The 27,271-nt window shown below is 32.4% G+C and overlaps 1 protein-coding gene across 3 annotated transcripts in view; it reads left to right on the top strand.

The window, feature by feature from the left end:
• Nucleotides 1–27,271, top strand: part of LOC144838419 (fibroblast growth factor receptor-like) — a 96,837-nt gene that overhangs the window by 27,095 nt on the left and 42,471 nt on the right. The window contains exons 3-5 of one of the 3 annotated variants that reach the window (XM_078693763.1): nucleotides 2,848–3,077; nucleotides 10,667–10,849; nucleotides 11,327–11,418. The gene's annotated coding sequence lies outside the window, so the exon portion shown is untranslated. Of the gene's footprint in view, nucleotides 1–2,847; nucleotides 3,078–10,666; nucleotides 10,850–11,326; nucleotides 11,419–18,229; nucleotides 18,404–27,271 lie in introns of those variants that run through there. The other 2 variants (XM_078693765.1, XM_078693764.1) reach the window with 2 other exon arrangements.

The raw sequence follows: 27,271 nt of genomic DNA, 5'->3' as shown, positions 1-27,271 counted from the left end.
ATTTAGCCTGTAGTCTAAAAAAAAAATAAATACCCCCCAAAAAAAATCTATAAATTTTAATGGAAGGACTGTAACATTGTTAATACAAGCTGGTAACGAATGCACTTTTAATGAATTCTTATATCAATTTAAGAAGGCACTTAAATTAAATGATGTAATAATTGGTCCTCGTTGTATACGGTATATCACAAAATGTTCACAACATGACGCCAGCAACTCACCAACAGACACTCACCATATGTACATCATCGTCTTGTTATTAACCAATCAGAAAGCTTCTCTTAATTTTTTCATTTTCTTCATGTTTTGTTTGCGTGTTGATGATGCTAATCCATATTTTGTGAGTTCTTTATTTTTATTTATTTTTACAACATGACGCCAAAAATTCAACATTTCATTAAACCTTCTTCTTAGCCCATATGTTAGTTATGATGCGGAATTTTGTCTTAAGAAGATTTGAAATTGTCTGTCCTTTTTTGTAAATATTTTTTATTACACCTTATTTATAGAGGGTGACCCTCAAGGGGCCCTCTTGATGAGTGACAGTGGTTGTGTGTATACTAGTACACCGGGGTAACCCCCTTTTAGTTTTATCATTTTCAAAATTTTGAATGAATACAGAGTTTTAAGAAATCAAACATTCATTTAATTACCTTAAGACTGAATGATAATTATTATCTGTGCTAAAGTTCTTCATTGATTTAGGTGGAAAACCTCTAAACTAAATGTTTATTTGGTTATCCTGTTAAAGAGGTCTTGTAACAGATGTCATGCCATTGTTTATTATCACTGACTACAAACTAGAGTTCAATGTCCACAGTCATTACCTTACTGCAGTTTGGCCCTCTACAATAACATTATTATAGGCCAATAATTATTTTCTCTCACACCTGGTCCACAGCATTATACATTTCATTTTTTTCCTTAATTCATTTTTACCATATTTGTGAATACTGTGCATTTATGTAAACCGTATTTAATGGAGGTAAAATTATATATGAATATAAAATATGAAGGGCAAGTGTTGCCCGAAAGCTCTGCTACTTTTTCTTGCTGTTTTACTTTATCGTTTTGATTTAGCTTTTTGCTTACAGTATTTTATATTGTATCTCCATTGAGATCAGTAATTCAGTAATTTGCCTTTGGATTTAAGATATATTGCTCTGCTATAATTGACATTATTGGCAAAATGACTTTAATGTGTTAAATAAATTTGATATATTTAAGCGTAATTTTCTGCAATTAAAATATTACCGCTTGAAACCTAAGGTATTCTAAAACTTCAATTACAAGATCAGACGGTTTTCACACTACTTGAATACCATGACATTGTACTGTTTTTTTTATGTTTCATTACAAATTGTGTATACATTATCTAATGTCTGAGCTGGATATAATACCAAATTTGTCTCGAGAGAATTACATTAATTTTCATCAGACAAACTGACCTAATAAAGTTGCACTACAAGTACAAGATTTTTCCGAGGTGGCATTTTTAAACAAAAAATCATTCTCATAAACACCTTTTGTTGAATATGCCATTTTAAAGTTCACTTCGATCAAAAAGTGGATTTCAAAAATAAATTTAAACTGTAAAGTGTAATTTAAAGAAAAGAAATAGTCAACTAGAAGTCATTGTCTGCAAGTGATTTTTGGTTAGCTTTGGTTTTTTTTGTCTGGATAATAATTTTATTGCGTAAACTTAAAGCTTGCATGGCGAAATCACGTATATTTAGTTCTAAAAAGAACTGTTGAGTTTCTCTACGTTTTGATCAATATACTTTGATCGTCCTCAGGAATGAGAATGCATAATGTCCAGGCAACTGGGAATATAAGTTAAATAGGGTGGGACTGGTGAAAATAATTTGACTACTATTACTATAATACTGTAGTTTTGTTTCTATATTTTTTAATGTGTGCAAGTTATCTACGAGGCCCTCTGGGAATACAGTATAAAGGAGAAATAAATAAGTAAAAATAAAAGGTTTATTACTATCAATATATTGATAATAAATGTCTTGTGTATTAGAATGTCAATCATGCGTACCATAATTAACTTGAATTTATTACTGGCTCTGTTGGTCATGTAGAACATATACTAACCACAGAATAGCAATTACGCTTTTCACTACTGCTATCACCCACACTACTGTACATCTGATGATTATTTACTGTCCTACGCTTCCTTCCCACACAAAAATGCACACCTAACTCAAATCGACCAATCACGGGTGGCGGATGATCCAAACTGTTGCTTGTGATTGGTCAGATTATTTGTTTATTTTCATTTGTGAATGTTATTTTTAAAACATGTTTATAGCTTTATTTTTACATATATTTTAGAATTTCATTTATCTACCATTTTGTTTATTTTTTATTTATAAATAAATTTGATCTAAGTTTTAGGATTTTATTTATTGATCATTTTATATTCTGTTCTTTTTTATCTGGTAATACTGCTCTCAATTAGTGGATAGATAAGTAAATACTGTTAATCATAAGTAAATGAGCTATTGCTAGTTGAAATTTTCAAAATCAGTAACGTACAATTAGATTTTACAGTTACTTGAGACTTTTTTTGCCACTTTCTGTAAATTCTTTTTGTAGAATTAATGAATTATTACCAAAAAATGTATTGTTAGTAAAGATTGTAGTTGTAGTAATGTTTGCTGATGGGAAAAAAGGTCTAATATCTACACAAACCCTTGGTTTGTAAGGTTGATATATTTAATACAAGTTGTCTTAATTGCTAGTTGCTAACATCTACATAATCCATTGGTTTGTTGTCTTGAGGCGAACTTTAACAGGGTTCTCAAACAATTACTTCAGATGAGTTTTGTCTTGCAGGCGTCAGCGATCGGTGCCTGATCACAGTTCGACTAGACTTGTTCTAATAATCTGCTGTATCCAGAAACTCTTAATGTGAGAAAACGTCAAATCCAAGACATCCACGCATGTTCATGCTAAAAGCAAGAAGACGAGACATCGAGGGATGAGAAGCTTACTCGCTGTCATAAACAATTTAGCCCGCGTGCCGGTGTTGTACAAACGTCCTACCGTGCACAGCACGAGCAAAGGTAGGACTTCTCATATGCTGTTATCGTTCTAGGAATCCTGATTCTACTTTTTTGTGACTTGTCACATGTCTATGTTGACAGTGTTTATTTAGCCTGCCAATCAAGTTAAATCATTCTGACAAATTTAAAAGTCATTATCATCATGTCTAAATCTAATCAAACTTGCACACAGTATTTTGCCTTATCAATCATTTTACTTTTTCATTTGTTCATTACTTTCACTAACAATACAGTAAAACACCTCAATTTACGAATCCTAATTTTACAACAAAAGAATAAAAAAAAGTGTTATTGTCAAAAAAATATGAATTATTTACTCATGACTATGTAAAAAGAATGTTATATTCTTTCCACTATTTTTGGCAGGCATCCACAGACATTATAATTACGTTATTTTTACATTCAATTCTATTTATTATATCATTTGCATAAAATACATAGAAAATTGTGTTGCTCTGAGAATAGACTACAGCACAATACACACAAAATAAAAAAGTTGAAAAAAAAATTGACACATCATTCTGTAACATTCATTGTTCTAATGGCAGATGGGTATTGACTATTGCGGAGTCCATTGGTATGAGAGGTGATGGACCGGAAGCAGAAGCGTTGCTCGGGTTCTTGGCCCAGGTTATCATTGCCTGTGAGTCTTGCATTGACCCCCATTGACCCCGTACTCAGGTGTACTACTGAAATTTCAATTACTCTTCTGCTATACAAAATATCCATATATCCTCGGGTATAATCCCACCCCCTACTTTGTCTGATTTCACAACCAGGCATATCCCCGGGTATAGTCCCAGTATTGACCTTTGGTCTGGATGTAGGCCTCTCTCTCACCAGTTCAAATGAGTTTTTACAAGAAATGCTTATCAATCATTTTTTCCTGATCCTCGGGTATAGTCCCACCCCTCAAAGTTGGCCTAATTTCCTTTTGTAGGGAAGTCAGTGGGATTATACCAGAGGATCATACAGTACATACATTATCAAATAGTCATCTTTCTCTGAATTGAAATTTGTAGAATTGCAAAGTCTGCAAAAAGCTTAGCATAGTCACCTATAATATACGGAACACTTATACATGATTAGATGTATTTTCATAGTCATGTTTGTGGGGATTTACCAGCATCAGTTCAGCTGTGTGTGTGAAATTAATGTTTAAATTCAACTGACCTATTTCTGCAATTTCACATTTATTGAATACGGTGAGTGCAGATTTAAGATGAATCTGCTGTGTTTGACCTAACTAATTTCAGATTTAGGAAGCAAAAATGAACTGAATCAATTTGATCGGTATAATAATTGGTAAAATGATAGAATATGCTATATTTAATGTAATTAATTAAATGAAAAATGATTGAAAATACTGTAAAAAAAATTAATTACAAAATTAAAAGCAGAAACTACCTGTCAAATTAGACAGCCTAATGGTAAGGCATGGATTATTGATACAAACCGGAGGTGACCTCTGCTGACCTTTTAGCGAATCTAATACATTTGCACATTCTTTCGTGGAAGTTGAAAGTAGTACGCTTTATCTGGCTTGGAAAATTGACTCGTTTTATATTGAATTATATAATTGAACACATTTGAATCATTGGTGTGACCGTTTATTACCTTCTGATAACGCAGATGATAAAACTAGCATCCACGAAATGAGAATCCCAACGAGCATACGCTTAATACTTAAACTTTATTTTGTATAGTCTACATAACAACTTGCCGGGTACTTTTGAAATTGTGTAATAAAAATAAACGGTTGAAAACTAGTGCAAAGTATGCGGCCTAATTTCTTTTAATTATGTTCTTGTGAAAGTACCACATTGTCTCGGTCTGTAAACATTCATCATGTGTTTCAGAAATCATATGATTCGTCTTCAAAATAAAATAGTTTTAAATAGTTTTAAATAACTGTTTAATTTGATTCATTCATTCGCATTTATTTAGTCATCATTTATAACTTCAATTACAGTACATAATTGGATCCTGCATAAAGAAGTTTACAATTCTGTTTTTGCAGGACCTTTACATAAAAACATAAAAATAAAACATGATATAAATAAAATCACTAATGCAAATTACAAATATCGTATATGATAACATAACACATATATATGAATATATAATTTTAATTCCTTTTTTTGGTCTATATGTATAAAATAATTGAAAATGCATAGATGACACAATCAATTAGTTTCATTTGAGAAAGCAATTTAACCAGTTTTTGTGTTGTTTCTCCAGGCAAGGAAATGCAGGTAACTAATGTATTTATCACATACTATTTAACCTGTTTTTATGTAACCGTGAAAAGTAGCTTCTGACATGTGTACAATTAGTAAAAGATGCAGGTTAAAATTTAGTTCATTGCCATGTGGTTAAAGACTCTCCCTACGTTTTTTAGATCTAATTTAAGATCACAAACTATATTTAATGTAAAAATAATACTATATGGTCCTATTGCGATAACTTTTTTCGTCTTTAAACGGTGAAAATGTGAAAAATAAGTCGATTCTAATAATTATAGCGGCCTGCTATAAATCCCAAAATGCATTGCGCGCGGATTGATATTTTTGTTTTTCTTCTGTAATTCACCAACTTTTCGATCGATCGTGAGGCCAAAACAAATGGAAGACTCCTAACTTTTCAGCGAAAATACCGGGTTTTCCCCAATTTGTAACAATGGAGTCTGGCAAAAATAGAAAGACAATTTAAATGCAGCAACTATACAACGTCAGGCTAGGTATATAGCTAAATTGTAGGGAAGGTGTCTTTAAGATAAAAGTATTTTAGTCTAAGATAAGCAATAATAATAAGCAATATATGGTACAAATGTCCTTTTATATGAACTTAAAAAGTTTTTTTTATGAATTTTATTTAATATTTTTTAAATCTGTTTGAGAATTTTAACTTTTATGAATCCTCTTGTATCTAGGAGACTAGACTTTATGTTTGAATGTCCTCTGTATATTTTTGTATTGTTTTTAAGAGTAGTACAGTATAGATAGAGCTACCCTTGTAAAAAAAAGTTAACTTAAAAGAGGCAGTCTACATATTAACTCTTAACAAAACGTACTTACTTAACTTACAAACAAACTTAACAAATCATTTCTTTTTTTTATTCTGGAAATATACTTCATATTGGTTATGAATTGCTAACATTCATGCTTTTGTTACATAAGTGACATTTGTTTTGATAAATGCAGCGTTTTTTAAACATCTATTGGCAAGGTGATAGCTCTACTCATTCATGTATTATTATTCTGTGAAATTCAGCGTCAAAAGGCCTTCTAAGAATTCACATCAATTAATGAATATCAAACATTAAATATAACAATGTTTCTTGATAGGTGACATTTGGTAACATTTATTTAACCAATAGAACATATTAATAACAATTGGAATACAATATGTGATATGAATTTAAGGAAACAATCAAATTTGATGATAATAATTAATAACGCACGAGGATAAGATTGATCATATATTCTATCGGTTTGATTGCAAGCTCAAAATGATAAAGGGACAGTACAATTATAATATGGAGAATTTGAAGTTCAACGTTATTCAAGAACGAAAAAAATAGCTACAATTTATTAAACAATTATTTATATTGATAAACTAAGATATTATTTATTATCGTGTACATTAAAAATAATTTATCAAAAAATCAAACTTAAGTAATAACTTAATAATATTATCTGTTAGTTAGTCATATCAGCTCACTTTCTGTAAATAAAACAATATTCAGAAATATCATTAAATTTAAATATTTAAATAAATAAATGACTAATCCATACTAAAACCAAACATACAGAATTGAATTGAATGAGATGTCTGTGAGCCTGAGACCCATGGTTACAATAACGTAAATACAACCGTATTATCTTAAGCTTGACTTTAAAAGTACAGTCAGTTTATTGTTATATCACAGTATGTTTTATGACATGTTTAATCTTGAACTGTTGTTTTTTAATGATTACGATGTGCGACATTAGTATGCCAGATAAACATTGATATTCTTTGTGAATCATTCTCATAACATTTTAAATCATTTTCTTTTCTTGAATATTTCTTTATCATCACCCTTTCTCTAACATGTGACCGAGTAGTCATGGGATTTTTGATTTGAAATTGGAGTTGGCATCAGAAATGTGTTGAGAAATTAAAATCGACTGAGTAGGTTATGAACGACACAAGTGTGATGGGTAGGGTGCCTGGTGTCACTATTTTCTCCCTGTGTGAATGCACAACGTCCGATTACATCCCCTTGACAGGCCAACTACCGACGCCTCATTCTACCATCTGTCAGTAAACGCTTTAATACCAATCTGATTACCTTTAATTCAATTTATTTCATTCGTTTTGGACGTCTTGCCTACGTTTTATGTTTCTGTTTCATCTGTCCTTATTCTTCTTATAGTGTATTATCTATGATTAGGTTGGATATAAAGCATTCCTTAGTAATCGGCTTGTTTATCGTTCTATACAAATTGAGAACGTATCTGTAGGTGGTAATTATAAACCTATTTATTTCATTTTGTGAAAATATCTTGATGCAATTAAGGAACTCGTTTCTGTATCGATATTAATATGCGGGTTAATTTGGTTGACGTTGGTGAATGGTTCTTGAGCGAGCAGAATCGTTGCCAAAGAATATGAACTGCTTTTACATCTTAAATTTAGTTTATAAAATACAGTAGATCCCATACTTTTGGACACCACTCTTGAGAGGAGACTTCCTTGGGTTCTGAATGTGTCCCCTTAATAGAGGTTCTACTGATGTATAGTATCACATTTTTGGTTTGGTTGTTTTTTTGTACTAATGTTTGTTCAATTTTGTTAGGGTGATTTTTTGTTTTCCATTTTATTGTTTTTATTTTGATTTTGAAATAATGTTGATGATTGATTGATTGATTTAAAAATTTTTCTCAAATAAAGAATTTATTTTTTAAAATGTTGTAATAACTAATAAATAATTTCCATCTATTGCTTACTGGCATGGAAGAAGACCCTAGAGGAACTTGTACCTGATTAGGCTAGATAGCAGTACATTAATGAATTTTATCTCTTATCAACTCAGCAAGTATTGTGATAAATCTAAACAAACCATGTTAGTATAGGAATTAATTTTCTGTGATTATAGTTGACATGAATTGCATAACTGCAAGTCCCATGTTACTGCAGTATGTCCTCAAGGCACCCCATGTTACTGCAGTATGTTTGCTTTGTCCTCTAGGCATCCTATAGAGAAACTCTTGAGACAGGCTGAGAATTCTAAATTGTTATTGGAAGATAATATTGTATCTCTTCCAAATTATGTTTTGGATAAATCTTCTTATCTACACACTACACTAATTTTAATTAGACCTTTTTTCCCCCTTTTTTTTTTGATACCTGGGAAATATCATTTGGTGCTTTAGTACTATGTTCTGTCTTGGACGCGATGTAAGTGCAACAAAAGTAATTTGACCAATCACAAGTGATTGTCCAAACTGTCGCTTTGGTCAAATCACTTACATTGCATCTTAGTGGGAACAAAGCTTTAATGTTTTTTAGGCAAATATGTACAGAATCAATGTACTTCCTTATTGTATTTATGTCTTTGTGACTTCCTGTTTTACAAATTCTGGACATTCCTATGCCGTACATGATACATTTATTGTTACTTTATAGAGAGAGAAAATAAATCACAATTTAAACATTTGATGATAGTATAACAATTCTCAATATATACAAATGTTAAAACAAGAAAAAATATAGAAATTATCAATACAAATTTTAGTTTAAGATGTATACTGAATTAGGAGTGAAAGGAGGGGAAAGTAAATTGTGGCAATGAGATTTTTTTTTTCAACTACTGTAGGTAGCCGCTTTTCAAACCAGTCTCAAAAGTGATATTTATGGAAAAACATGTAGTAGACACATGTCCAAAATCTGCACTGGAATGTCATTTACAACAAGTCAATAATATTCTTTTCATGTCATTACCATGACAACACAGTTTTTCCATACATTTTGCAGCCATCTTGGATGAACCGTAAGCCAATTGAATTTCAGCGAGGTTGATAAGGCAGCTGTAGATACATCTCTTGAGAAATAGTTCAACTTGGTTCTGATTTTACTGCGAAATATTGTATATTTGTGTAATATAATACTGCACATGAATATTCACCTCACCTTACAATTATGGATGCTCAAATGATATTGAATTCCATCACCAAGAGTAAAATGTGTATTTTCCAACATTTCTGTGTATTTTAATAATAATATATGCCTTTATATTTATGTTTTATGTAATCATTTCCTCAGAAGGTATGACGCATTTTAGTTGCTAATATTTCTTATTTTATTTGATTAGAAATGTTTATTATGTAGCTATTGTAAAACATCACATGTCTTCTGAGATTTAACCAAGGCTATCCAAGGCATTATCAATTGATACCATATCCATTATATATCAACTTGTGAACTTGTAACCTTTATATTTTGCCTCTAACATTTACAGAAACCGACTGAAAATCTTAAATAAATTTTATTTATCAAACTACAGTATACTTATGGAACCGAGTGCTCACAGCCATGCTTGTAGGCTGCAGAATAATCAGAACTAGAAAAAACAAATATTAGATAAATACAATTCCAAAAACGTAAAAGTTATTACAAAACATCAACTAATTAACACTTTCTACAGGACGATAAAGAATGCCAAACACAAACATTTAGGAAAATACCATTTTCAACAGAACAAGCGTCCAACCAATTCCCCATCTTTAAATTTTTATTTTTATTGCCAAAAGAATTAATTAATAAATTGTCTAAATAAATCTAATATATTTATATAGTTGCTTTATTGAGGTTTTTAATTATAGAAGAATTAATTTATCTAACATATTAGGTTAATTGGAAATTAGTACCAGATGTACTATTAAGTTCACTGTTTAGTGCGCTTTCTTTAAGTCCCATTAGTAACTTAAAACACACTGCTGTTAATGACAAACTTGATGATGTCACTATACTTTAAAGTAACCATTACCAACAGAAATTTAACCTAAAAGTTACTCAGAAGTTTTACCTTATTTGAATCCCAATTGTAAAGTAAAATGTATGTAATACAGAAACATTTGTAGAGTGCGTTTAAAGTTTGTTGCATTGCCTAGAAGAAAACAAGATACAAAGTACAAAAGAGCGGAAATTAAACGATTAAATTAAAAGATTCTTCTATGAGTCCCAAAAGTGTAACTTGTAAAAGTAATGATAGTGATATATACAACTGTGTTCCAATGTCACTCTCTGAAATTATAATATTAGAAACTAAACAATACAATGCAAGAGGTTGTTGAGCGTTTTGTAAGCATCTGTCATCTGAGCAATGTGCTTTGAAAATAATATGGACACACTTTATACTTCTGAAGAATAAATTCAATCTGGCATACATTTTATAATACAGATTATATTATATTATCCTATAGTAATAAATTACTAATAATGTAGACTTATTGTTTGTCTCATAGTGCATTGACTCAACAATCATTTTTCATTAAATATCATAGATTTATATTTTTAACGTTAAGTTTGTTTGTGTTTTCCAGGTTACTAGAGGCGTTGTGATATGCTTATGCAGAAATACTCTACAGTGTAATATCTATGTCAAAAACTGCTTCTGGCCAAATAAATTTAAGCTAAATTGAAAGGTTGGTGGCTGTTACATATCATTGAGATTTGCCAGTAGGCGGATACTTCAACACTCGACAGTGAAAATGTCCGTATGAAAGGTAACCATCACAAATTAGCTGGGTACGCGAGCCGCATTGATGGTGTATCCAATTAGATAAATCCACAACCAAACAACAACCTGACAATAGACTGAGTGGCCAATAAATTATGACAGAGATTGTCCATTTACACAACCATCTGACAATAGACTGAGTGGTCAATAAAGCATGACAGATATTGTCCATTTAATCTCAATTTTACATTGTGTTTTTACAAAGTATACACTATACAAAAAGAACAAAAAATTATACCTACAAAGTATCCACTGTACAAATAAAGGAAAGGTTTACCAATCTATAAAGAGGACATCTACAAAGTACAGTGTAAAGAAAATTAATTAAAAATAATGTATGTTATTCTTTACTTTAATTTTGGAGAAGCATGACCATATAGTATCTCATAATGTTACAAGGGATATGTTTCTTTTCTCTTATGTAGATTTTTTCTTACATATAAATAACACAATCTATTGACAGACTACTCGTTTCTGGCAACTCATTGAGCATCACCCGTCAACAAAAATGTTATTTAGAGAGAAAAAAGGACATTTAAGGGGAGCTGTTGCGTAGTAAGTATGATAGGCCTACATTTAGATCACTAGATCATAATAGATGCATTCTTATTGTTCCCAAACAATATTCAAATTATACTTTTTAATTATCACTGACGCAATACTAGTGTTTACTAGTTCTCCATCTGTTTTCAACCACTAACTTCCGGTAGTCGCTTAATCATGTTGCTTAATAAAAATCAAGTCCCTCTGTCGATTCAGATGCGAGAAACAGTTGTGGCTTAATTCCAAGATCATTTCGGACTGGCTGATAGATGTGGCCTCAATTTGTAAGCTTTAGGCTTATGTTCACATTGTGCTGCCTACATTTTAGCTCAACACATGTCATTGAAAGCGTATGACAACTGTGGTGCCAACGGCATCACTACATTTTGTTTGTGTCCGTGTATTTGTCCATGTACTGGATAATTCTTTAGTAAGAAGTGTCTCATTTAAGGTTATTAGGAAATAATCATTACAAACTTACAAACAACATAGAAGAAGTATAAAGTACAGGTACTTAGTATGACTAATAATGGCTACACTATCAAACTAGTTCGACAAAAAAAGTGGGATGGTCAAATATGGTAGTGATATGCTCAAATATGATAGTGATATGACATCATCATGCCCATATATGGGCACATCACATTTTTTGTTACATAGAAAGAGTTTATGATAATGATATGACATCATCATGTCCATATATAGGCACATCACATTTTTAGTTACATAGAGTTTGATAGTGTAGACAGAGCTTTACTAAGAATGGGTGGATGGTGTATGGCATGATCAAACATGAAATTAAAAAAGTAAATAAAAATTCTTACATTTTTCTCCATGGTTTGTTTACATTACTGGAAAATTAACAATCATGTAGCATAATATTGCAGGATAGCATTAAAACTTCACTAGATGATGTCGAGTCGAAATTCATACTCGTCAAAAGACCTACAAACAGCTGTCAATCAGAATCAATCAGTTTAGCCGAGATCTGCGTTTCTTGTGTTTGTTTATGAAACCATCAAGGAATTAGTTCGGTTTTTGGATGACGGAATCGCCAGTACCTGAGTCAACACAATTATTAAACATGACATTATGATAAAGATTATCTATACATCACTGTCGTGCTATGACCAAAAAAATCTATCAAACTGAAAAAATATTATTTGTTATTCTGCTGGTTTATTGACCAGATGGACAAAAGGCAATGTTTGAATGTGCCCTCTATTGTCTTTGAATGACATATAGACCTAGACAATTTTGCATGCATTTAAAACTGTCAATATAATGCACTTATGTCAAAATCATAAATGAAAAATGTAAATTTTGACAGAACAAAAGCATACATACATGTACAGATTAGTTTTATTGACTATTGTAAAGATCAAGTTCTTCTTATGAATAGCATGGTACGATTTTCAGGTAAAATGACACTTTTATCATTTTTTTTTTTATTGTCAGTCGTCAGGGAATTAGTATCAATGTAATCCACCTCAGTAGTAGTGATGAATATATGGCTTTGAAATATTATACAGGATGAAAAACAAGCACAAATAATATGTTTTATACTCTGTATTATAATTGGTCAAATTTTTTACCATATTTAATGAGGGTGATCCATCCAGCTATTGCTGATCATTAGGAACCCTCAGAGGTTCACAAGACAAACATATACACAAGATGCTCTACATAAACAAAAAGTCTTATTACAAGTCTTTGAGAGTGGAGTTGTAATTTTGTCCTTAGAAACTCCACTCTAAATGTAAGTTAATTTGCTGTAGAAATTGCCAAAAAAGGTTGTTTTACCCCAAAAATAAGTAGTTAACAACAGAAATTAAATTTTAAAAAACAAATGACATATATCAAGTATGTAGTACACACACGGTTTGCTATGTTTTTTTTGGTTGTTTGCGATGTTTAGCAATAGCAATGCGGCTTATAAGAGATGCCCAGGCCAAATTGGACAGGCTGCTTTAACTTTATTAATTTGTACAGCTGGCTCCCCTAATGTCATTCTTTACTGAAAGGACAATGATGAATGCAATGTCAAATAATTTCTGCATTGCAATTGGTGAAAAATATTTATATATATATATATATATAAATCCAAAGGCAAAATACTGAATGACAACAATGCTGTGGGTATCCATTGGCTGGATCTCAATGGAGATACAAAAAAAAAGCGAAAAGCTAAATCAAAACAATAAGTAAAACAGCCAGAAAAGTTAGCAGAGCTTCCGGGCAACACTAGCCCTTCATCAGTGCAAGTGAAGGTACTTGGACAAAGATAGATAGATATATCAGGCAAGCGCTGCCTGAGTGGATAGGAATAAAAGAAATAAAACAAAAGATATATATATATATATTATTTTTATTGACCTAGTTATAGTATTTTATATATAAGTTTTACATTGTGTCTAGGGACTAAATACGACTAGCAATACTATTTTCTAGCTCCTATTACCCATTTAATTTACATTATATAAATATGTAGTTGAAATCTGATCTTGAAATAAATGAGGTAGGCCTACTAAAAAAGAAAGAAAAAGTTGTAATGATAGCAGTTTTATAACATTTGAAAGGTCGTTTGCCTACAGTTAATATCAAATTGGGGCGGGGAAGGCCCGGGGGAAGGACAATAATATCTAGTTGTCTTCCTTGAACTGTATATAAATTAATTACCTTTGGTTAGTGGATGTCAGTAACTAGTTGTGCCATAGAGGTTATATACAGCTAGAGAGTAAACTAGGAAACAGCGAAGTGATGGGAACAATGAAAATACGTTTTCAAAATGCCCATCGTATCTGTATATTGTTGGAAAACCTTGCAATTATTATTTAAGAGCTGGTTTTCATATATTTAATGAAATTTATATTTAAATGGGGTTCTTTCTTTTATAAGTATTTGCTTTCATTTTCCCCATTCTTTGTTATATATATATTGAAATTTTCATCACCCAAAGAAAATAAAAGAAGTTGTTATTGTCATTCATTGTCAATACAATTGTGGTGTGTGACTGAATAGGTCGCACAACTTATACCGGTATTCTAATTGGAAGATGGAGGATGCTGTTTCGATGCTCTCTCCATCCAATGATGGTTGAGCAGTGATTGTGTGGGAGTTGACTCTCTAGTTGTTGTATAATACCTCTATGAGTAGGCCTATATCAATCCTCGTGTTGCTTGGAAATACAAGATCTCATCACTATAGTTAACATGTGTAATGATGGATTGATGATACTAGGTCAGAGCATCCCTGCCAATCTTCATGAGTAACACGTAATGATGGATTGTCAATATGCCTGTCATTGACACGCTGATTGGTTGGTAACAGGCGAGTACGTACACACACCCCCACCTATTATTTCATGTATAGACATTAGAGTTTTGTTAAATACGCCAACACAATGCCTAAATTATGCTAATAACGTATTGTAATAATATAATAATTGTATTAATAAGTTTAGTTAAATACACCAACACATCCTAAATTATGCTAATAACGTATTGTAATATATAATACTTTTATTAATAAGTTTAGTTAAATACGCCAACACATCCTAAATTATGCTAATAACGTATTGTAATATATAATACTTTTATTAATAAGTTTTGTTAAATACGCCAACACATCCTAAATTATGCTAATAACGTATTGTAATAATAATAATAATTTATTAATACAAAATTTAATGAATATTTGAATGCATAATTATCTTCTCATACCAATTCAACAAAGTAAATAATACTATTCATTCATTCATTCTAACCATTTATTTATTAAAAGATGTAGCCTACTATTACTCATCTAAAAGGATAAATAAATGCTGTTGAATAGGCCATTGTAATATCGCGTATTAACTTAAGCCTACACTATTGGATTGAATTACCTGCCTATTTAGTCTATGGTACCGACTAAATTGATGAAAATAATCTTCTGAAATAGTGACGTAACATAATCAATCGATAATACAATAGTGATCGTTATTTTAGACGATAATTCGAATCAAGAGAGTGAGTAAAGCTCTGTCTACACTATAAAACTTTGTATGACAAAAAAATGTGATGTGCCCATAATGAACATGTAGATGTCATATCACTGCCATATTTGGGCACATCACACTTTTTTTGTCAAACTAGTTTGATAATGTTTCCAGAGCTTTACAGACCTCAAAATCAAATATAGTTTCATATTGAATGCCTCCTAACAATCATGTGAACTCGTTGATAAAAAAAACGCCAAATTTGCGTATTCAGGATAAAGGCCCATTTACACTACAGTAGGACGATAACGATCGACGATAAATAGATAAGCATGCATTTTTCTTACATAAAACAAAATAATGTAGTAAGGTTTTCGTTCTAGAATTATAGAATAATCATTTATGCTGTCTTTGATAAAAATAATATTTTTAAAAATCCAATCAAATGACGTCATGATAAATAAAACAAAAAAAATCGTTGTATTGTCACAATATTATTGCTCTTAGTCTTACTAATCATGACGTCAATTCATCAAAGGAAGAATAGATGGTTCCTAAATAGTTCTAGAATAAAACTTTTTAGATTTCTTTTGTTTTATGTATGAACAATGCATATTTGTTTATTTATCGTCAATCGTTATCGTCCTAGTGTAAATGGGCAAAGACAACACCCACTTAGCGGTGCTTCATCCGTACAAAAAAACGAACCATATAGTATAAAGTATAACTCATCGTGCTACCAATGTTCCCCCCCCCCCTCCCTCCCTCTCTTGTTCGTATACCATCTTTTAAATTGAGACAATCGTTAATTGTTAAAGGTATTATCTAATGGTGATAATGAACAATAGGTTATCGGATACGAACTTCCTGTATTTAACTGCTTGGCGCCGTACACCTACGCGGGTGTACCTTTGAAGGGATTCAACTAATCCAAACCATATAAAGAAATCCTGCATTATCGTTTGAATATAATCCGGGTATAAATGGGTTAATAACACGTGCCGTATAATACACGGGACATCAAAGTTCTATAAAGATGTATTTTTCCCCAAAAAACATGTAAATTGAAGATTAATAAAAAAAAATTAAAATCGATTTTGAATACATTTTGCAGTTTTAATCAAGAGTTATTCACTTCCGTAAGAAAAAAAATAATGATTTATTTATCTTTTAAAAAAGACCACAAACTGTCTATCCAATTGTTGGTCAAAGTGGATAACTAAACTAGTATGTGACATTAAAATGATAGGCCTATAATTTATATTAAACCAACAAAAAATCTAGCGCTGAATATTCCCAATAAAAGTCACGGGCCTAAAAAAAGACGTACAAAGTTCAAGATTTCTTTGAAATGCCGTGTCACACTCTGACGTCAGCACGAGGATCGTAAACTTTTGACAAAACAATTTATTGTAGAAAGATTTTCCTTGTTTGGCGCGCGACGGTCATCTTGTGGGAAGATAAAAAATAAAAATAAATTTTATTGAAATAATATAAAGATTTTTATATTAATCTCTAATTAAGAAACTTTTCAGAAAGTCATGATTCGACGTTTTCGATCTTCATTTTGATCAGGAATGATTTTATCGGCTTCTTTCAGATCGGACGGTAAAACCAGGGAGTTAAAAATATTATTTTACAACTCCCAGCTAAAAAAACTAGAGGATGATGTAAGTTTGTTTCTGCTGGATGACAGACAAAAATGTTCAGGGAGGCCACCACAGCCAATGATTGAATTAAACCCTCTAAACAGGTCCGTAAACAGACGTCTTGTGCCTAATAGTCGTAATCTTTAAACGTACCCGTGAAATAGAATAAAACAAAATTATAACTCCAGTCACGAGAGAGAGGAGTAATGCAAATATATTAATATTGTGTTGATGCTGTCTGTTAGAAGATTAAAGATGCTCTTTAAAAAAGACCATAAAGTATGAAATCCATTTTATTGATACGTTATGTCCTTGTGTAGCACCACCATAATGTTATTGACACTGTAGCCTACAATATAATATTCTAATACCCAAGGTTATTTATATAAAATTGACTACGAATTAATCAAGTATATAAAAGATACACCAACAGTATATTTTATATCAATAGAACAAATAAACAGTGCTTTGAGGAATTATGTCGCCGATTTCCGGTTGGTTTTGATTTTTATTTTAGCTATCACAATAAATAAATAAATTTCGTATACATTAATTATAAAGAAGCGAAACTCCGATTTATGTTTTATACAAGTATGGGTTAAATCTAAATAAGATTAATTTATATGTCTTCGTTTTTATATACTGCACTGTATAGCAGGCCCTACTCTAAATTGTGAAAATTCACTGATTTTCACAATTAAAAACAATCCTGCAGCGTTGTGTTAATTTAATTACAATAATTTCTTGAATCTGATTTGTAACAATTTAACATTTACAGTATTTTTTCCCAAAAACTGTTATTGTATTAGTTGAAGGTCTACCCAATTATATTCATTCATTTTTTCACATGTTTTAGCCCTCATTTTTCGTGCATTAACCCTGATTCCGATCGCCACCATTGGTGTACACCCTGTGGTAAACCCAACAACCATGCAAGGACACGGACCATTCCATTTTGAATGTGGGGTTTTTCAACCATTTATAATAAATATAATACTACAGATTTATACAATATATTTGATATAGATATGTAAAATATTCATTTTTGTTTCAAAACAAAAATTGTAGTTATAGTTTTCAGTCAGTTTTTCTGTGAATAATAGATTTTCCTACAATTTCGTGGAATCGTCATCGTCACTTTCCCATACCAGAAAGCGCCACCCAGGTCATAGCCTTGCGGCAATAGTTTTCGAGAAAAAAAGGAACGAAAGAATGTAAAAGGTTGTGATAGAAGATACTCTACAATAAAAAGGTAAAATCAGTTCTGGATTTGATCATATTTAATACTGTTTTGGAATAATATTTCATACTCAATTCGTCTTTTGTTCATATAACGTTGAAATCGTTCATATTCGTAGCGATAAATACAGTAAGTAAACTGTACTCTTGTTGGTAGTGAAGTAGTTTAGTGTGCTTTGTTCACGGATGGGCCCCGTGCGTGTGTGGGATTGTGTGTGGTGGGTTAACTACAAAATGCATTCATTGTTTGTGCAGTCGATGTGGCTACAAGATTATTTGAAAGTACAATTTGAGGGATTTCAATGGTTATTTTATGCAAATCGTAACCGTAAATTAATCGTAACACGCAATTAATAATGTAAACATAATCAATATTGCTTTAATACCGCTTGCAAATATGATGTAAACGTCTAAAAAAAACGTCTGTTCTTTATTTGTGTAGGCTGAAAATCAATTCATTTCTGTCTGAATGGCGGACTTTGATATGCAAGCATTGTATATGTTTATAAAATGATACTTTCCCTGTACAAATATGCTTACTAGTTTAATTTTTAATGTATTCTTTAACTTTATTATGTGTTCAATGTTGTATATTGCATTTACTGTTTCTATTTTAAATAAATTTTACATTTTAAACGTATGAAAAGTATTTTATTTGTTTTTGTTTTTAATTTAAATAAACATATATGAATTGTTTACTGTATTTGTAAAATATTAATTGTATGTAAGTTACAAAATGTTTGCGACATCCTTTTATTAATGATAAATTTAATTACAAAATGATTAAACGAACTGGGATACAAGCAGAAAATGTTAATAATAACCTAGAGGTAAATTTTTAATTTCCATGCGTAATCCATCCTAGCCCACGCATGATCATAGGCATACATTGTTGTTTAAACACGATCTACGATTGTATTGTTTTTTCAAAAGTACAAGACATTTTTTTAATGCAATCCTACAAGGAGTATTTTGTATTCAGATGGCCTAGTGGATCGTAGGATCAAGATGTCCTGCATCTTTAATGTAGGTTGTACATAGAATGCCAATGATTGAAACAAAAACAAAATGCTGTCCAATACAGCAACTAATTGAAAGCAATCAGGAAGTACTTACTCTACCAATAATTTCCTATTAGTTTTTTTTTTCCCTTCAATCAGTTAATCTTAATATTATTGCATGCACAATTACGGTGACAGTAATATACTTATTATATTATCTCCTTTTATCTCAATCGTCCGCTGAATTTAGATAAGAATAAAATTATACCTTGAACGGGAAAAATATAGATAACTGGAACTGCCATTTGATTTTAATTGTGTTGGTGTTTATGGGCCATCATACTAAATCCTTTGCTTAATTTAAACCAATTCACCAACCATTTATGTTCAGTAATTCTTAGTTCACGCTTGCTGCATGTTAAGATTTAAACTAGATGAAACTCTTTACTGTCTGAATGTTATAGTACAGTACATTGGTATATTACAAAAGATACATAAAGAAATACTAAGCTTACTGGTGCCATCAAACTGTAGCAAATTAAAACCCTACTGTGAGCACTGATATTCTAATTTATTGCTAGATTAAGCAATATACCACATTTCTTGAACATAGATTTAATAGTAAGGGAATTTGAGTTAGGAGGGGGTTGAGTTAAGTTGGGTTAATGCATACTACAGTGGATCTTGATTCAAGACGGTGCATGATATAAAATAATAATAAGGATAATTGAAATACTAAGTGGAAATGTATCAAAATTTGTTCCTGAATTTTTGGGAGACCTTAAAGGGTCAAAGGTTACCTAGCTAAAGCAGCTGCAAATTCATAGTTGAAATAGAGGTGATATTTTAGTTATCTTTTGGAATTCCGAATTTAATGATACCATGCTGTAATTTGGTTGTTGATAAATTCTGTAATTATGTAAGTAGGTTTGAAATGCTAGGTCGCATTATGAATATCTGTTCAAGAAAATTAATTAACTTTTTTAAGATTTTAGTGGAAAATATTTGTTGCTTTGCACTTTTAATGTAGTTTAGATATAAATCCGTATTTAGCAAGTAGGATTAAATTGAGTTCTAATGTTAATAGATAAACCTTTGCTACATACAGTATATTAAGCATTTAAATTAGCGTAATTAGCTGTTCCGACAATACAATTTTAAACTTTACATATTTTAAATAAATTATTCATTGATTTTCTTACATACCACCAATTTCGCATAATTTACAGTACACAGTAACTGTCATCAGGGAAGAATACTATAATTCCTAAATGGTACAGTAGATCGTGATCAAATAATGTTTGTTGTAAAGTTATATTTCAACAAGGTGTCCGTCCAATTAATAATTAATTATAATGCTGTGTATTTGTATACTGAAATTGATGTACGGGTAGCTTAAAATGGGTCTGTCAATCAGGGTCTTTTTGTGGGTGTACTAGCCTTAGGAATCATAAGTACTGGTCTGCACTGTTGACCAATAGTTTGAATTTCATGCGTTTGATATTAATTTCATTACTGAAATCGTGTTTGACAGCCTCAGGCAGTTTGTACATATTCAATCCTAGTTATATTACCATAGCTAGCCTCACCCTTTTCACCCACACCATGGCCTGAAGGCTAAGTTTGCTCAGTCCAGTTGAATAGTATAGTAGAGAGTTTTTGGATTTTGTACATTTGACCAAAGAACTTATAACACAAGAATATCCTGTTCGTCCGAAGCGCGTAACAATTTCGAAAGGCATTGTGGGATAGAATAGAGCTAATGGGTGGCGCCATTGTGAGCCATGGAGTAGGGCGCCCGCATCAAATTAGGAAGTCAAAATCATAAGAGGGGATCTGCTAATACTCTAGGGGGGATAGAGTAATTGACTGAGGAGTAGGGCGCCCGCATCAAATTAGGAAGTCAAAATCATAGAGGGGATCTGCTAATACTCTAGGGGGATAGAGTAATTGACTTCCTAGTTTAGAGGGGGCGCTGCTCCAAGCTGTGAAATGGCGTCGCCCAGTTTGACCTTTTAACCCTGTACTTCCGATACTGTGTTTTGAATGCAAATTGAAGAACAGGAGATTCTTGTGTTATAAGTTCTTTGATTTGACCAAAAAATATCAAAACAATTTGAATGTTGCAGTCATGTTAAATTGGTCTTGCCTCATGTACAGTACTATAATGCCGTATGAGACACCCACCAGAACCCACTCACCTTGCAATAGTATAGATTCCCACATTAACAATAATTGATTTTAGTGGTTAGATATTATTTGAAATGTGAACATTTAAATAATACTGATTGATTTGGAAGGGTAGGTGGAATAAAATAATTGTGTGGGCGTGAGCAATTAAAAGACTTGATTTGGAGTTGGTGCTATACTGTAGGTTGCCAGAAACATGTTTTATACTGTAGGTTTATCATCATTAATCATTCCTAAACAGTTTTTAATGATTGTCCATCTACAGGGGCGTTAGGGGTCGAAGTTGACAGATAACCAATCATTGGCGACTGTGATCTTTCAAGTATATAAATTTTATGCGAGTTCTATGCAAGTCGTGAGCTTTTGTGCACAAAATTGAACGTTATTAGTTGGCGTTAGTGAACGACTGACTAGATTCCAAGAGTTCTCATCCTCTGATTCGAGCAGCATCAATTCAGGTTCTGGTTCTTAAAAATTGTCAAACTGCACATTCACAATTACACACTCATATTTTAGGGAAGAAATGTAAAAATCTGTTGATGTTTTGTTTAGTATGTTCACATGTTATAAGCATACAAGATAATAAATTATGCAATGCATTGAACACCTAAAAGAAATAATTAATGATGGAAGATTAAACATAGAAAAAAATCAAGTTGACATTCTTATCGGCATCACTTAAGAAATGTGACAGTGAATGTGACATGCAAGACATTTTTGCGTGATAGGTTTTGCTCCTATTACATCTCTCTTGTGAAATAAAATATTCATGTGTCTGATAGAATCGTATTAAATTATGTTCTTCAAACTGATGGTTAACCTACTGTATTTTAACACATTGAATTCAAGAATAAACAGAAATTTAGGTTTCTCTTTGCACCATATGGAAAAATTGATTAGAAGGAATTAATATAATTTTGTGGAAAGAAAAAAAATCTTCTTAACGTCAAAGCTTAGGGTCAGTGGTACTGTACAGTAGCTTCTTGTCGTTGGTGGTAAAGTTTTGGGTTGGTGGTCAGTCAGTTGTAACTTCTTAGGGTCGTTAATACTGTAGCTTCAATATTAGGGATAGGGTCGGTGGAAACTTGTAACTTCTTAGCATCGTTGGAAGCTTCAATATTAGGTTCACTGATAACTTGTAACTTCTTAGGGTCGTTGGTAGTTTCAATATTAGCGATAAGGTCAGTGAAAACTTCTTACTATACAGTAGCGTTGGTGGTAACATTAACGTACAGTAGGGTCGGTGGTTGTAGGTTTTATGAAATGTCAGTGTCCTCAGATATCTTGCAGTTTACTTGCAGTCAATACAAATAATTTACATAAATTCAGAATTTTAGACTTATTTTGGGCAACATCCAGTCTCAAAGTACTTACTGTAGGTGGTTATTCAACTTGGTGACGCACACCTTTTGGTATCAGGATTTACTGTACGTGAGAACTTTATAAAAGCTGCTCATTGTGCCAGATCACAAAGTCATTCAATGTTTGTCGTTCTTTGATTTATTGATCTTTTTTTTTATACTGTATGTTTTTAGAGAAATCAAATATGACGGATTTACAAGTTGAAATATTATATATTCTAGATATAAGCAAAGTATTATTTGTAAGCATTGACTTGATTGATTACTTTATAGTGCTTTCTGTCATTTGGTCCATTAATTTTTGAGTTTTCTTTGTACTTGTTTTTTAACTATCTTTTGAAATATTGCCCCATACATTGCCAGTTTTCAATTGTTATACAGTAGTAGGTGTTCTACTTCTCTTTGACATACAGTATATACATACAATCTTACAATTTACCTGATATTTACAAAGTATTCGAAATCCAAGCAAGAACTCAAGATTTCTGGCTCATCATTTTATCATATAATCAGCCAAGAGAAAATTTCCAGACATGTTAATTCATTGAAGATATATTGTCCTCCTCAAAACAATAATTCTTTTGTTGAATACATCTTTATAATAGTTCTACTGTACAACTTGTACCACTTATATTGCGCTACATTGTATGCCAGTACTAACTAGGCCTATCACTGCATTTAACTTTCCATTTAGGTTTCTCAAGTAAGGCTGATAGATTATCATCTGTCACAACATTCCAGGCTTTCTGACCTTGCAGTGGCCTTCTGTCTAAACCTGGTCAAATTGTGAAATATAGTTTAGAAAGCATTTTCTTTCATTATTTGTTAATACTACTCTGTAATAGTTAAATCTATTAAGGGGACACATTCAGGGTGTCTCAGTAGGAGTCTCCCATAAATAGGAATGTCTCCTGAATAGGATTGTCCCCAGAGTAGGAGTGTCCCTTTGGAATAGGAGTGTCCACTCAATAGGTAGGAATGCCTCCTGAGTAGGAATGTCCCTTTTGTAGGAATGTCTCCTGAATAGGAGTGTCCCCGGAGTAGGAGTGTCCCTTTGCAATAGGTAGGAGTGTCCCTTTGCAATAGGTAGGAGTGTCCCCTTGCAATAGGTAGGAGTGTCCCCTGAGGAGGATGCTGTGATGTTTAAACATCCTTTTGTTCATTTCAATTGAAAGTGTCCCCTGACTAGAGGTTACTGTATGTACTAGAGAAATCAATTATTAAAGTATTATGTCCCATTTGATGTTTGATAAGTTTGTATAAAGTTTAAAATGAGAACAGAAGTGAGGAGAACGTGTTGGGACTGAAGCCAGCAAACATTTCAGACAGGACACAAAATGCAATAATTGTTAAATGTTAAAAAAAAAAAAGTATAGTATAAATCAGTTTTTATTTCCCAGACTGCCCTACCCAGAATAGTGAAGAAATAATAATTACCAGGTGACCAGTTGATGTCGTGGGTTTGTTACCATGGTAATTGATGTCTGGAATGCCATGATTCAGAATGACTGAAACCCCTTCTAGAGGTCGTTGGACTCTTCTTCCAGGAATTGATCATCTTGACAGACACCTGGTGTGAACAGTTAAGACAAGTAAACACAAATACCCCAAAACATGCTTTATTTATTATATTATTATTGGTTTAAAAAAAAATCATTTCAACTACATCCTGGTAAAAACATTTAATTCATAGACAGTTGAGAGATATTTAAGTAGCAAGCAGTATAGACCAGGAGCCCAGAGGGGTCAACCTAGCTAGAAAGTTAACCAATTTCTATGCATGTGGCAATTATCTACGTACATATCAATGTATGGAAATGACAGTCTGGCGCGTTTCTTTTGGTGGGTGTGGCTAGGAGGGACATTGTAAAGGGTAAAAAAAATGAGCTAGATCAGCTGAAAAGTTAACCCCATGAAATATTTTGCAAATTGTTTGACATAGAGTGAAATATAAGGAATGGCTATTGCCAGACGATTTTAGTGGTGGGGGGTGCCTGCCAGACCCCCATTTCTGGGGGGCCAAAAATGAGCTAGATCAGCTTAAAAGTTAACCCTCTAAAACTGGTGGGAAAATGTTCAATAAACTCTTAACTATCATGAATGACCACTGCCAGACATTTTCAGTGGTGGATTGTGCCCGCCAGACCCCGTCAAACACCCAACCCGCAAAAAATTGAGCTAGATCAGCTGAAAAGGTAACCCCATGAAATATTTTGTAAATTGTTTGACATAGAGTGAAATATAATGAATGGACATTGCCAGACGATTTTAGTGGTGGGGGGTGCCTGCCAGACCCCCATTTCTGGAGGGCCAAAAATGAGCTAGATCAGCTTAAAAGTTAACCCTCTAAAACTGGTGGGAAAATGTTCAATGTACTCATAACTATTATGAATGACCATTGCCAGACATTTTCAGTGGTGGATTGTGCCCGCCAGACCCCGTCAAACACCCAACCCGCAAAAAATTGAGCTAGATCAGCTGAAAAGTTAACCCCATGAAATATTTTGCAAATTGTTTGACATAGAGTGAAATATAATGAATGGACATTGCCAGACGATTTTAATGGTGGGGGGGGGGGTGCCTGCCAGACCCCCATTTCTGGAGGGCCAAAAATGAGCTAGATCAGCTTAAAAGTTAACCCTCTAAAACTGGTGGGAAAATGTTCAATGTACTCATAACTATTATGAATGACCATTGCCAGACATTTTTAGTGGTGGATTGTGCCCGCCAGACCCCGTCAAACACCCCCACTCCCAAAAATTAGCTAGATCAGCTGAAAAGCTAACCTTTTAAAACATGCTGTAGAATGTTCAGCATGATTCCTAGTATAATAAATGACCATTGCCAGACATTTTAAGTGGTGGGTTGTGTCCACCAGGCCCCCTCAAACACCCCACCCTCAAAAATGACCCAGATTAGGCCAAGGGTTAACCACTGTAAAACTGGTGGGAAAATGTGTAGTATACTGTCAAGGATATGAATTGTCATTACCAGACATTTTTATTTGCTCATTATAGAACCACCCCATCCATCCAACCCCTTACCTAATTCACAAATGTGCCACTATGGTACAGTATATAAGTTCAACATAGTGTAAAATAGGTATTCAGAACAGGACTTCTTTGTCTTTTTGTGGTGTGGAAAAAAGTAAATCAATTAGTCAATTGGTTTATGCAGTTAAAGGACATATTTAGAAACTGACTTATCTTCTATAATGGTTCACTAGAGAATAATGTTGTTGATTATCATCAACATTTCAAAACAAAGGCTGATTTTATTAAATGCATTTTGATTATGATAGAGAGTGGTACATCTTTAAATCAAGGTAAGTGTCCAGCTATGATTTTTTTTAATTGTGTATCTTAACAGTAATACTAAACAAATACAATTAGGCCTAGGCTATTTATGGCTCATTGATAGATATTCCACAGCGTTCAGTGGCGTAACAGCATGAGCGCTCAGTGGCCTATTGCTTAATATAAGGGGCCCAGTAAACAGCCTAATGCAACTATGAACCCAGGCGTTGACACATTTATGTTAATATTCATGTTTTACTTGTTAGAAGTATACGATTGATTACCATTAGGAATGTTGTTTCCTAATTTCTAATATTGTGGTTAGGAAGTCAGTGCCATGTCATTAATTAAGCTTTAGGCAAGTCTAAGTAATATGTATATGTATTGGTTTAATTATATTGTTTGAGATTAGGATACAGTGTAATTAAGAAAGACCTGGACAATGCTTTATTAGGTTGTAAGCACTAGTAAGGGGTATGGTGTTTATATAGTTACAGTTAATTAAAGTAGTGCAATAATATATTAATTCACTAATTGTAGAGTTGTGTTTTGTTCAATGTTTATGACAGCCATAATGAATCTAAAAGAAAAGCAAACAGTACCAAAAGAGCGAGACAAAGTATCTTTAAGAATAAATCAAGAGGAAACGCATTCAGAAGAAACATCAATAACCTTGGAAAAGTCACAAAGTTGTGCAGAAAAAATGCATCCATGTACAGTACAACTACAGAAGAGCAAGGAGATAAAGAATTACAACATAGTAAAACTCAAGAAAAAACCTCTGAAACTACAGAAGAACCGGATATAAGTGAAGCAGTTGGACCAGCAGCAACAAGTATTTTACCTGTATCTGTTAGTAAAGAGGTATAATGTGATCATTAATTTTAAATAGCCTATGTTTTTTCTCTTTGAAAATGTATTCTACATTCCATATTACTTTTATTTGTAGTTTAATTTAAAGTTTGAATATGCTTGACTTGGGACATTACATTTCTTTCAGAACACTGACCATGTTTCAAAGTGCTACATCTGCCAAACGGTAACGGCGGACAACGATTGTAAATTAAGAGCGTTCAGTGAAATGAAATGGTCAACTGTAAAGAATGCTGCTGCATTACGTAAGAAAATGAAGTCTGACAAATATGCTGAT

This window comes from Antedon bifida, chromosome 3 (assembly GCF_963402885.1).
Source record: "Antedon bifida chromosome 3, ecAntBifi1.1, whole genome shotgun sequence".
NCBI classification, from domain to species: domain Eukaryota; kingdom Metazoa; phylum Echinodermata; class Crinoidea; order Comatulida; family Antedonidae; genus Antedon; species Antedon bifida.
Note: the sequence above shows the minus strand (reverse complement) of the source record. Positions and strands in the feature narration are given on the sequence as shown.